Source organism: Diaphorina citri, unplaced genomic scaffold (genome assembly GCF_000475195.1).
Source record: "Diaphorina citri unplaced genomic scaffold, Diaci psyllid genome assembly version 1.1 scaffold232, whole genome shotgun sequence".
Taxonomy (NCBI): Eukaryota; Metazoa; Arthropoda; class Insecta; order Hemiptera; family Psyllidae; genus Diaphorina; species Diaphorina citri.
The window spans coordinates 31,112-44,982 of record NW_007377669.1 but is presented as its reverse complement, the minus strand read 5'-3'; positions in this window follow the sequence as shown (position 1 = coordinate 44,982).

Sequence of the window (13,871 nt, the reverse complement as noted above, 5' to 3'; positions counted from 1 at the left end):
GTTGGTCAAAGAAAGTTGAAAACTGATCATGTGTACCTGATAGAACCACCACACACCTATCGAGTCTGTCAGGTGTCAGTTGGAACTGATTAAATTTTCATCAGGTATCAGTTCTCCATCAGTTCGTCTGATAGCCATATTATTTCGCCTGATAGCCATATTATTGCTGTCACACACTATCAGGTAAACTGACCAGGTGGTATCTGTCAGGTCTACTTGATAATGAGTGGATGAGTGGCTGGCCTAACAAAATCAAAATTGAAGACAGTCAGCCACTCAAGAACGAACCTTATCTGTTTAGAATAAAGTTCTTCCCGAGCTGGAATCGACTCTTTAGAACAAAGTTCTTCCCGTCCAAGAATCAAAACCACGGGCAGCTTACAAGGCAGATGCGCTACCCTCCAACAGGGTCTCCACTCCAAATTTTTAAAAATCACTAGATTCAAGGAAAAAAAATCACTAGATTTGCCAAGAATTCACTAAATTTAGTGAAAAATCACCAAGAGTGGAGACACTGCCCTCCAAGCTATTTAGGCTGGCAACTCGGCAAGACATCTTATCACACACCAACAAAAAATCGAGATAGGAGACAGCCGAGAACGAACCTTATCTCTTTAGAAATAAGTTCTTCCCGCGGAGGAATCAAACCGGAGCGCACAAGGCTAAATAGGCTGGTCCCAGGATTGTTGGGAAGCACTTCCTCGAGTCTATTTCTATTGCCACTCCAGAAGAAGTCACAACATTAAGTACTGCATTCAGAGGAGATGATGCCAGAAGTTACTTGAAGCGAACGAGAAGGCATTGAAAGAAATGGAGGAGGAGAAGGAGGAGGAAGAAGAAGAGCAGAAGAAGAAGAAGAATCAAAGAGGAGAAAAAAGCACTGAAAGGAATGGAGAAGGAGGAGAAGGAAAAAGAGGACAAGAAGAAACGGAGTGGAACCGGTACAAGGAGGGAGGAAAATTGATGTGAATCGAAAAGTGAAGGATGAGAAGGAGAAGAGATTGAAAGACGAGGAAGAGAAATAGAAGGAAAAAGTGAAGGAGGGCTATGAAAAGGAGGAGGAGAAGAAAGATGAAGAGGAGGATGAGAAAATAAACATTGGAGCTACTTGAACTTGGTGTTTTCCTCTAGAAGGGAGAGGGAGAAGAACAAGAAGAAGAACAAGTATAGAAGGCGAAGAAGAAGAAGAAGGAAGCCGAAGAAGAAGAATAAGTAGAAGTAGAAGAAGAAGGAAGAAGAAGTAGAAGGCGAAGAAGAAGAAAACGAAGAAGATGAAGAAAACGAAGAAGAAGAGCAACAACAACAACAACGAGAAAAAAGTAAATGAATGACGAATGAAGTCGTCACAAAAGGGGTGGATAGATTTCAATAGAATGATAAACTCATGCTAATAACAAGTACTAAAAAGTAATATGGCTAATTAGCTTCTAAGCTTACATGCTTTCTTGACTCTTTTATGCTTATGCTCATTAGGGAGGGGGGATTTCTCCTGAGTTTTCTATGGTAAATAGGTAAGACAATGGATGGAATATGAATATTAGCTGTTTTCTGATTGGTGCAGTAGTAGAACAAAGCTTGGAATCAAAAGTATAATGAGGGTGAATTAAGTGAATTGAGAAGAGTGGTTGTAGGTTCTATGTAAATGTAAATGCAGTTTCTTTGTGTTATTATATCACAACTTTGGTGCTCACTGCACACTGCAGCATTGTAGGATTTTCCCAATATCTCAATAATCCTAAAATTCAATGTTTACCTACCATGCTGGCACCGGTCGCTATGCGCAAATTTATCTAATGTGACACAGGATTGAGCACCTAAGTAAGGTACAGTCGAACCTGGTTAAACAGGACTTGTGTAAGGAGGAAAATAAACAGGACTTGTGTAAGGAGAAAAATAAACAGGACTTGTGTAAGGAGGAAAATAAACAGGACTTGTGTAAGGAGGAAAATAAACAGGACTTGTGTAAGGAGGAAAATAAACAGGACTTGTGTAAGGAGGAAAATAAACAGGTCTTGTGTAAGGAGGAAAATAAACAGGACTTGTGTAAGGAGGAAAATAAACAGGACTTGTGTAAGGAGGAAAATAAACAGGACTTGTGTGCAAAAGAAGATATGAAATAAATAGTTGGGAAGGAAAAGGAGGAGAAAATGTAAAGAAGGGAAAAGAGGAGAAAAATAAGGGAAAGAAAACAAATGAAGGTAGAGGAGAAGATAATAAAGAATCTGAAGAAGGAATTAAAGAAGAAGAAGAAAGAGGAGAAGAAGGAGGAGAAAAAGAACAAGAAGAAAAAAGGAAGAAGAAGAAAAAGGAGAAGGAGGAATTAAAGAAGAGGAAGGACTGTAAAAGGAGAAGAAGAAGGAATTAAGGAAGAAGGATGAGGAGGAGGAGAAGGAGAAGAAGAAGAAGAAGAAGGATGTGAACTTGATATTAAAATGCAGCGGGCGTTCTGTATCTGCAGCGATATTTCCATGAAGAGAAATTGAAATGCAGAGGAGAAGAAGAAGGATGTGAACTTGATATTAAAATGCAGCGGGCGTTCTGTATCTGCAGCGATATTTCCATGAAGAGAAATTGAAATGCAATCATGTGTGTAGCTGTGTGGAGACAACACAGTGCATTCCGGTGCACAAAATGTACTGCTACTGCACAATGTTTATAAAACCCATATTGTATTAGATGCAAAAAAAAATATGAATTAATATATATAACTTTCGGGGTACACAGGTCTTTGGGGGACCCCCAAATCAGGACCTGGGTGAGAAAAATTTATCAGGACACGAGGTACAAAACAGGGCTGCCTGGAAGAGACTGACAAGAAACGCCGACAGTATTTAAATAGGAAAAGGCTAGTAAGAAATACATAGCTTCTAGCCTCAGTAGGTGAGAGAGAGAGAGAGAGATTATTTATACCTAATATTCTTTTGTATAACTTTCAATAGGTACATAACTAGTTTTTCTACTTTCAATATTTAGATTCAATATTCAATTTTTGAAATACGCCGCGCGCCGTTCAAAACCAAACTTTCCTCATTCAGAAAAAATAATAATAATAAGATGATGGCGCCCTATGAATTTCCTCCCTTTTCAAAAACTCAGATAAAGGAAAAATACGAATGAATAAAAAGAAAAGAACAGATGAAAAAGAAAAATAAGAATGGATGGAAATGATAAGAAATACAAACATAGCTTCTAGCTTCAGTAGGTGAGAGAGAGAGAGAGAGAAAGAGTGATTATTTATACCTAATATTCTTTTGTATAACTTTCAATAGGTACATAAATAGTTTTTCTACTTTCAATATTTAGATTCAATATTCAAATTTTGAAACACGCCGCGCGCCGTTCAAAACCAAACTTTCCTCATTCAGAAAAAAATAATAATAAGATGATGGCGCCCTATAAATTTCCTCTCTTTTCAAAAACTCAGATAAAGGAAAAATACGAATGAATAAAAAGAAAAGAACAGATGAAAAAGAAAAATAAGAATGGATGGAAATGAAGAGAAGAAGATGAATAAGGAAAAACGAAGAAAAATAAAAATAAGAGTAAATAAAAAGAAATGAGAAGATGAAAAAGAAGAAGAAGACGAAGGAGGTGAAGAAGAAGAAGAAGGAGGAGGAGGTGAAGAAGAAGAAGAAGAAGAAGGAGGAGGAGGAGGAGGAGGAGGAAAAAATTCTTGATCAAGTTTTGTCTCAATATCAAAGTCTATTGCTCTCCCATAAGTTTACGTATTTCCCATTTCTTATCATATTTTTCCTTCCCATTATATAACCAGTGACGGCTTGTGCATTTAATTATTTTAGGGAGCCAGTCTAGTTAGCTAGGAACACATCTGGCTTGTTAGCGCTAGGTTTTGGGTTCGATTCCCACCCGGGGTGAACTTCATCCTTAACAGATAAGGTTCGTTCTCGGAACGGCTGGCTTTCTCCTATCCTCTCCTTCTTCTCTCTTCGATTTGGAGACGATAAGACCTTAGTTATTACAGTTCCCTCTATCAAACTCTAAAAAAAAAGTATGTAAACCCTTGTTGTAAAAATATACATCTATAAAATTAAAAAAAAAGTATATATATATTTCGAGGGCTATTGCAAAATAAAGAACCGCACAGACCAAAAGTTAAAACTAAGAACTCACGTCATTCGTTGACGAAGGAAATTTTGTTAAGCTACGTCGAGTGAGGCCAGTAAGCGGATGGGTGACCAAAACTTCCCCGTGTTAAGCCGCCACTGCTATTTCCAATCCCGATAATATTGTTTTTCTGTGGGAATGAATTCCCTCCCATATTAAAATACTCGTTATGGGGGATGAATTTTATACTCCCATTCCGATAAATTTATATCTATAGTTCCTGACAAAGTCACCCCTCTTATTTTTACGTTCTTTATCCTAATATGTTCTACCTTCTACCTACCTATCTGTTTGAGGTCGGTAGGTATTGTAGCTATTATCCTATTAAAAAGTATGTATAGGTACACATTTTTATTTTGTAGATCATCTTCCTTTTCAAAATAAAATCACAAAAAGTGAGAAATACCCACTGTTTACCTAGCATACAAGAGCTTTAATTAGAGCACAAGATAAATACTTGGACCAGATTTTTCATACGGGCTTATTTAATTTACTTTTTATTATTTATTATTTTTTTTTTTTTTAAGTTTTTGAAAGGTTTTATAGACAGGGAACCAGGGGTAATCCGCAATTTGCGGATTTTCTACTTTTCAGCTCTTCTGTAGAAGCAAATGAATTCCTCGTACCGGGGGGTTAGATACGAAATTAGGGAATTTCGTATCTAGTCAAAACACCCTGTATAATTATGATGAAGGTATAAAATTTCGATGCTGTCTGTATTGAAGGAAACAGCGCCGCGGGCGTTTTCCTAATTCCATTGAGATAAATATTGAAGAGTTTTTTTAAAAAGGCCCAAACTGGCTCTTTGAGTACAACGTTTTTTTTTTTTTAAGAGTTTGGATGGAGAGAAGAAAGACAAGATGGGAGAAAGTCAGCCGTTCCGAGAACGAACCTTATCTGTTTAGGATAAAATCCGGCCCGGGCGAGAATCAAACCCGCGACCTAGCGCTTACAGACGCGCTACCAACCAAGCAGATCAGGCTGGCAAAAAAAGAATTAAAGCTGTTTTTATCCAAAACTCATTATCGTCTTTAGGTCCCTTTTTTAATCAAACCCACACTGGGATATTATCACGTAATAATGTAATATGGGTAAGTAGCATAGAAGCATAGATTTTGAATGTTATGATATCCAGAGAGAGAGAGAGAGAGAGAGAGAGAGAGAGAGAGAGAGAGAGAGAGAGAGAGAGAGAGAGAGAGAGAGAGAGGAGCTGACTGTTGTAGGTTCTATGAAGTGGCCCTTTTTTCCTTGGTGGAGCCTAGTTAGCTTGGTTGGTAGCGCGTCTGCCTTGTAAGCGCTAGGCCGCGGGTTCGATTGGCGCTCAGGGAGAACTTTATCCTCAAGAGATAAGGTTCGTTTTCGGAACGGTTGGCTTTCTCCTGTCCTGTCTTTTCTTCCACTTCTTTTTACTGTCATGATATGTCAAAATTTAATAATAAAGCACAAATATTACTATTACTATTTCGAGACGATAAGACCCTAGCAGTTACAGTTTCCTCTATCAAAACTATTTTAAAAAAATCACCTTGGTGGTGTAGTGGTCGAGACGCTCGCCTGGTAATCAAGAGGTTGTGAGTTCATTCCCAATCGGGACATGGAATTTTATTCTCAACATTTTTCCAAATATCGACAAAAATGATGGTGCTTATCGTCTATTGCCTGACCTCAAATCAGAATTTATTCTTTTTTCTATCAGACCAATTTGAGTTTTCACAAATGGTAGACATATTGAACAAAGATAAAGTGTCTGTACAAGACAAATTGCTGTAGCAAATATAATCATAAACACAATACACCAACATTATAATTAAAATTTAAATAATTGTCATACGTCCCCCAAAGGGTTTTATTTCGAACAAATACACCTGGAAATGTTAATTTTTTGTATGACTTCTGAATGGCAATAAATTAATTAGACCATATTAATTATAATTTTTTATATGACTTCTGAATGGCAATAAATTAATTAGACCATATTAATTATCTCGATTCACATTTCAAAGGAAAAATCCAAAAATGGGCGTGTCTTTCGATGAATTTTTTATCTTCTTTGAATCGAAATTTTTCAAGTCAGGCTTGGATTAAACGAATCAAATTCAAATATTGAATCTTTGTGGTAAAGCAGAGATCTTTTTCACAACTTTTGTGGGTATCGCAGTATTACAAGTCTTTCATTTATTCACCAGCCTAGATAGCTTAGTTAGTAGTGCGTCTGCCTTGTAAGCGCTAGGCCGCGGGTTCGATTCCCGCCCGGGGCGGATTTTGTCCTGATGGGATGATGTTCGTTCTCGCATCATCAAAAATTATGAGAGACATGATTTTTGATACAGTCGAACCTGGATAGAACGGAACACGTCTTTGTATGATGGAAATACCTTTCTTTTTTGTCTCGCTGGGGGACGTTAAACAGGGAGTAGACCAGCCTGAATTTCCCTTGCTAAAGAAATAGCAAAATGATGAGTGCGAAGGGCATCCACTCGTAAAATTTGTAGCCAAAACCAAATGTCAGCCCAAAGGAATCACCCTAGCTAGTGGGCTGATTGAGAGGCTGACAAAGAACGCCGGCCCCGTCTGTACACGGGAAAAGACGAGGAGGAGGAGGAGGAGGAGGAGGAGGAAGAAGAAGAATTGATGAAAAAGAACAGAGTTCTCAATCATCCAATTTCGCCTGTACTATTATCATAATTATGACAATCAAATATCCAAATTATGACATTTAATCCGAAAATTGAAATCGAAACCGCTGAAATATTTTGATGTGTGGTTTACTCTCTTGTGTTCTCTCAGAAAGATGATTGACGTCTCAATACGATACGATTTCCTACCGGACTAATTACCCCTCTCCGCCGGACTAAATATCTCCCTTCGACCCTGCTGGGGGTCTACATTGTTGAAATTTTGAGGTCGAAATCTCTTGGATATGTCAATATACCTACAGGCCTATTGTTTGTCGTTCAAAGGCCAATTAGCTGTAAAGACTTTTGAATATGCCTACATACCTGTCTGAGGTCTTGCCTGTCTAATCTGTCTATTGTACAAAGGCCAAATTCTGAAGTATACATAATAGGTATGCCAAAGGAGAGAGGGGTAGGTAATTCGGTTGGAAGTTTGAAGATGTCGAAAATTACGATTTCCGTCTTTTTCGGGCCTTTTTGAATAGCTTTTTAGTCCGTCCTTCCTTTTATTATTACTAATAACTAATAATAAAAGGTATAGTGGACGGACTATTGTATTCGCTTCGGTGTCTGTCTGTCTGTCAGTCTGTCCGTCAGTCAGTCTGTCCCCAAGCAAGATTACCAACTAGTTTGATAGTTTTAGCTAAATTTTATACACGTAATGAAGCAACCTACTCCGTGGTCGAGTGGGTATCACACGGGTAGAAGTTTTTTCGGCCCTGTGCTTGGATTTCCGGGCTGCAATTAGCCTTTTGAGGGCAATTGAGTACCTAGCTACTTTTATCAAGTAACGACCAGTGGCGGCATTACGAGTGTAAAAAGAAAAATAATTGTAAAAATGACAGAATCAGTAAAGGAGGCACCATCACTTAGTGATGATGGTGATGTGATGATACCCACAAAAATTGTGAAGAAGCTCTCAGCTTCACCACAAATAATTTATTCAGGATTTGGGTACATATTAATATTTTATTTTCCTGATTCCTGCCTCGGTGGTGTAGTGGTCAAGGCGCTCGCCTGGTAAACAGGAGGGCGTGGGTTCAATCCCAGCCGAGGTATGGAATACCCTGTCTTCCTTCTCTCTTCGATCTCGGGACGATAAGACCATAGCAGTTACAGTTCCCTCTGTCAAACCTCTTAAAAAAAAAATCATTTATTCAATCATTATATATTTACGATTATCATCGTGTATCATCGCTCGTTTCTTTTGATTTGTAATGCCGCCACTGGTCGCTACTCGATTAAAGTAGCTACTCAATATTGTCCTCATGAGGTTGAGGGCACCCCGAACTCCAAGCACAGAGCCGATAGACAGGTCCTGAAGTTCTGTCTGCCCTACTGCCGTCACACCCTCCAGCTATGTATACGTCCTACGTCCCATGTCCATTCTAAATTAAATCATTCGTTGCCGCCAATTCAATCCTGATCTTCAATCAAAGATTCGAAACTAATTGCCCCTTTACTATAAATCACCCGGACACCAAACCTACCGTTCGGCATCCGGAGGTGGCAGTTTGCCCCGCCCATTTGCCCCCCCGGGGGGTCAATTTGGACCGTGAGGAAGGGGGGAAATTGTGGTCACCCAATAATTATATACGTATAAAAAATACTAATAGTAGAATAATTCTTTGTTATCCAGCCTAGTTAGCTTGGTTTGTAGCGCAAGGTCCTGGGTTCGATTCCCGCCTTGGGGCGGATTTTATTCTGAACGGATGATGGCTTTCTCCTATCCTGTCTTTCTTTTCTCTTCGATTTCGGGACGATAAGACCTTAGCAGTTACAGTTCCCTGAAAAAAATCAAATCAAGAATTATTTGCCAGCCTAGTTGGCTTGGTTGGTAGTGCGTCTGCCTTGTAAGCGCTAGGCCGCGGGTTCGATTCCCGCCCGGGGCGGATTTTATCCTGATGGGATAATGTTCGTTCTCGGAACGGCTGGCTTTCTCCTATCCTGTCTTCCTTCTCTCCTCGATTTCGGGACGATAAGACCATAGCAGTTAAAGTTCCCTCTGTCAAACCTCTTAAAAAAAAAAAAAAAAAAAAAAAAAAAAAAAAAAAAAAAAAAAAACAAAAAAAAAAAAAAAAGAATTACCTATTTGTGGTAAAGCAGAGAGCTTCTTCACAACTTTTGTGGGTATCACAGCATTAATTCGTGTCTCCTTCACTATTATTTACATTCCCATCTTACTCGTAACATGATTTTACACTGGTAACGCCGCTACTGGTCGCTCGATAAAAGTAGCTACTCAATCGTCCTCATGAGGCCGAGTGCATCCCGCACTCCAAGCAGAGAGACAAAAAACTTCGACCCCGCCGGGAATCGAACCCGGTCCACGGAGGTTACTTTTGGAAATTGTTACCATAGAAACACAGAGTCACAGACTATTCGCCGAAACGTAGGCACATTACCTACTTTCTAGATTCTAGAACCACCACCACCAGCAGCAGCTGTTACGGTAGATAGAACCTGAAATAGAGGCTTGAAATCGGCTAATAATTCCAATCAAAAAAGCAGGGCGTCAGCCAGATTTTGATCTCTAAAGACCCTCTTTAAAATCCTAAATGAACCTCTAAAAACCAGCAATTATCGAAGTTCATAATCAAACCAGGGCGTTCCAATTCAAACATATCTGAATCATAATTTACAACAATATGTGGTTTTTAATAATTTTTACTATCATTCAAGCAGTACTGGGGCAGGGCCCTTTATCGCTCTCTCCTCTCTCTCTCTCTCTCTCTCTCTCTCTCCCACTCTCTTTTCCATCTCTCTTCCAAATCCGATGATTTCGTCCTTCTTCAAAAAAAAAAACCGTAGATAAGGGATGCATTGTTCAGAGAGAGAGAGAGAGAGAGAGATAAAGACAGAAAGACAGAAAAGGAGAGGGATAAAGACAGAAAGAGAGAAAGAAAGTCACAGAGAAAAATGCAAAGAATAGAATTGCAGATTATTTGAGTTAGGAAATTAAAAAGAAAAAAGTAAAATGGCAATTTTAAGCTTGAGCAAATTTTATTCAAGAAAAAAAGAAAGGATGAAACAAAAGAGTATCTAAGAGAGGGAGAGAGAGAAAGGATGATAAAGAAGAAAAAAAAAGGTAAGAGGTAAAAGAGGAGAGAGAGGGCTGATTTCTTGCCGTCTTCTTGAATTTTTAATTGAAAATGGAGGAAAATAAATAATGATTTTTCCATGAAAATTTTAAGTAACAATATACCTACATAGATGACTAAAAAAAAGAAAAACCCCCTACCTTCGTAGATAAATTTGCTAATTGCTATATCAAATATATAAATTTTATACAATGCCCCAAATAGTTCTAGATATGTACTTCGGTAGACATTTATGACTCTCTAATTCATTCATGCCCATAGATTTCTCTATTTGTAGATTGTAGACCTATCTAGCAGAAGCTCCATACAGTCTGAAAGTCTACAGTAGGTATAATATAGTATAGTAGTACCTATACATATTAGTAAGTCTACAATACAATAACTAGGTCAGATAGGATTATAATGTTATAGAATAACGCCAATGTAACTGCACCTGACCTACATAAATACCTACAGGGTGTTTAGAAAATATGGGGAAAAAGCCTGAATAAGTTTTCCTCTCGCAAATAGAAGTCCTTCATATTTAAAGTTTTTCATGAAGATCCAAACATTTCGAAAAAAATCTGGTGTGAACATCACACGACTTTCTATTACATTTGCGGAATACGTATTTGAAAAAAAAAAAAAAATGAAATTTTAATAATAATAAAATATCGCAGCAAAAAAAAGTCAAAAAGTTTCAAAGGGATAAGCTACAGAAATGTCATCATTATTTTTCAAAAGTCAGGAATTTTTCGAAGAAATTGGAAATAACGGGACCTGGCGAAAGTATAATTCCCAATTTACAATATTTTTTCATACCTATATTTACAGATTTACACTTTACAGACGTTATAATGGTTTGTAAACATCCCGAGGAGTTTGAGGCATTGATAACGCCTGACACCTGGGTCACCTGATGGATGAAGGGGTCTTTTTTGAAGGGGTTTGACAGAGGGAACTGTAACTGCCAAGTTCTTATCGTCCCGAAATCGAAAAAGTGGAAGACAGGATAGGAGAAAGCCAGTTCCGAGAACGAACCTTTTCTGTTTAGGATAAAATCCGCCCGGGCGAGAATCAAACCCGCATATTTGCCAGCCTAGTTAGCTTAGTTGGTAGTGCGTCTGCCTTGTAAGCGCTAGGCCGCGGGTTCGATTCCCGCCCGGGGCGGATTTTTTGAGATTTCAAAGTTTCATCTTTCTTTTATCCTCTTCAATTTTGAAATATGTACCTATTTGGTCCGCTTCTTCTTCGTCTTCTTCTTTCTAGGTGCCTAATTACCTATCTATCCTACAGATCTAACCTTGTTTTTACGAAGTTGTTAAAGTTTGACAAAGTCTGCGGGTCCCAAAGTTAGCAAGTAGGTACTTAGGTACTTAAAAACGTACTTAGATATTTTCATATTTACATCAAGATTATTCAAGTAACAAGTAATAATTCTAGAATCTATGTCTTAGAACCCGAGTAGGTATTTTTTGTTTACAGTTAGCTCTGAATGACTGGATTTTATGATTAAAAAAAAAAATGGTACGTAGGTAGCCTGCGAAATGTCTTTTTTTTTGCGGCTTGTTAAGAGATGGGAGACAAAGATAATTTAGTTCTAATTCTTCATAAAATAATATTATTTGGAACGCCATAAAATTACAGGTTTGTAGGTACACATTTTACCTTGGACTCAGCAGGGCCTAAGCAGGGTTTGATGTAAAGCGAATTTCTTTGGTAAAATGACATGAAATCCGTTCTAAATATCCCAAAAAGAAACATGTGTAATATCTCCATTATTCATCAAGATACACGAGTTTTTGTAACATCCCCCCAAAACTTTTCAATGAAAATCATAAATGACGGATCGCTGAAGTTAAGCAACCTTGTGCGTGGTTGGTATTTGGTCGAGTGACCGTTTCAGTACCTACTTCATAAGTCGTGGAGTCCATAAATAACAGTTATGTTTATGTTTATTTGTTTATAGGGCCATAAATTCCAAAAGGTGACGATATACGAAAATACAACGCGACGCAAAAAGCACTTCAATGGTGGAATCAAAATTAGGTCCGATAATAAAACACAGCTATAAATAGTTAGGTAGGGTAAGTGTACCATTTATTCGCCCACCTAAAAAAACGTACCATTTATTGGCCCACCTGTACCATACGCCACATAAGTCTGAACTGGACGAACTTTTTCAAGATCCAAATTTCATCAAAAGAAAGGGCTTTAAAAACTGCTAGAAACCAGTGATTTCAAAATTGTAGTCATAAAAGAAAAATTAGAAAAATAAATGTGGGCAGGTGGGCCAATAAATGGTACGTTTTTTTTAAGTGGGCGAATAAATGGTACACTTACCCTATACGAGTGCCTACATATATGTACCTAGGTACCGAGGATGAACCATAAAACATGTTTAGTACCAGAAGACCAACAGTACTGGAGAGAGAGATAGAGAGACGTTTTATGAGCGGCGAAGAACGAAAGAAAAGGGGAAACGATTTTGTACCTTCTGATGGAACATGTAGGGGAAAAACCTGATAAAGACTAAAAAACAGCAACTGTTTGAATATTCCTAATCATGAGAAAGAAGTGGGGCAAAAGAACAGGTTTGATAGAGGGAATTCTAATGTAGCAGGGAATTCTAATGTAGGTCTTATGGTCCCCATGTCAAGAAAGAAGGAAGTCAGGATAGGACAAAGCCAGAACGAACCTTATAATCTTCTTCTTTTTCTTCTTCTTCTTCTTCTCCTTCTTCTTCTTCGTAGCCTTTTCCTAATTAAATAGATCGCACCTTATAATAATATCTGTTTATTATAAACTCAGCCCTGGGCGGAAATCGAACCCTCAACAGCGCTTACAAGGTCGGTGCACCAACTATTAATGATATTTTTTTTTTTTTTTAAGACGTTTGACAGAGGGAACTGTAACTGCTATGGTCTTATCGTCCCGAAAATCGAAGAGAGAAGGAAGACAGGATAGGAGAAAGCTAGCCGTTCCGAGAACGAACATTATCCCATCAGGATAAAACCCGCCCCGGGCGGGAATCGAACCCGCGGCCTAGCGCTTACAAGGCAGACGCACTACCAACTAAGCTAACTAGGCTGGCTATTAATGATAAAAGAATGAATGAACACATTACAAAAACTTCAAAGTAGCCTCATATATTCTTCAATGAGTTCTAGTTGCACTCATATGGCGGTTCACATAAAACGATTTTAAGTCAATATGTGGATTCCATATTTAGAATTATTAGAACTGCAGGCTGTGTATTTAGTATTTAGAACTGGTACATGTAAGAACTAACGCAGGGGTTCCCAAACTTTTGAGTAGGTATACTGCGTACCACCTGACACCTCAGGGTTCTTTTGGAGTACCATCAAACATCAATGTTGTGTGGTTTGGCGCTTAAATGAAGATATTATTATTGATTGTAGATTTTTAACTCTCACAACTAGGGTTACCAGATTTGTTTTTCGTACCTACAAAATTAAGGAGCGCGGTAGCGCTCCGCCCCGCCAAGTCAAGAAAGTTTGACCGCGCTACTAGAGATATTATACGCGACAGGGAAAGTAGCCGTTTTCAGGTATGTAGTTGTAGAGGGACAACTACAAATGACGGAAGAAAACGGATATATCATACAAATGGGGTTTTCAAATCTCTTCGCGTACCACTAGTGGTACGCGTACCACAGAATGGGAACCTCTCAACTAAAGCATGCCGTTTGCGTTTTTTATGATCTTTTCAGAACTACAATAATAATTATTAGGTAGGTATTATGATTATGACTTTCCGGCATCAGTATTCCCAACTAGACACGCGCCTTGTAAGCGCTAGGCCGCAGGTTCGATCCCCGCCCGGAACGGACTTCATCCAAAGCGGATAAGTTGCTTTGACGGATCGGCTGGTTTTCTCCTATCCTGTCCTTCTCCGATTTCGGGACGATAAGGCTTTCTTGTTATAATGCCCTCTATCAAACCAATTGATATCCTGAACAGATAAGGTT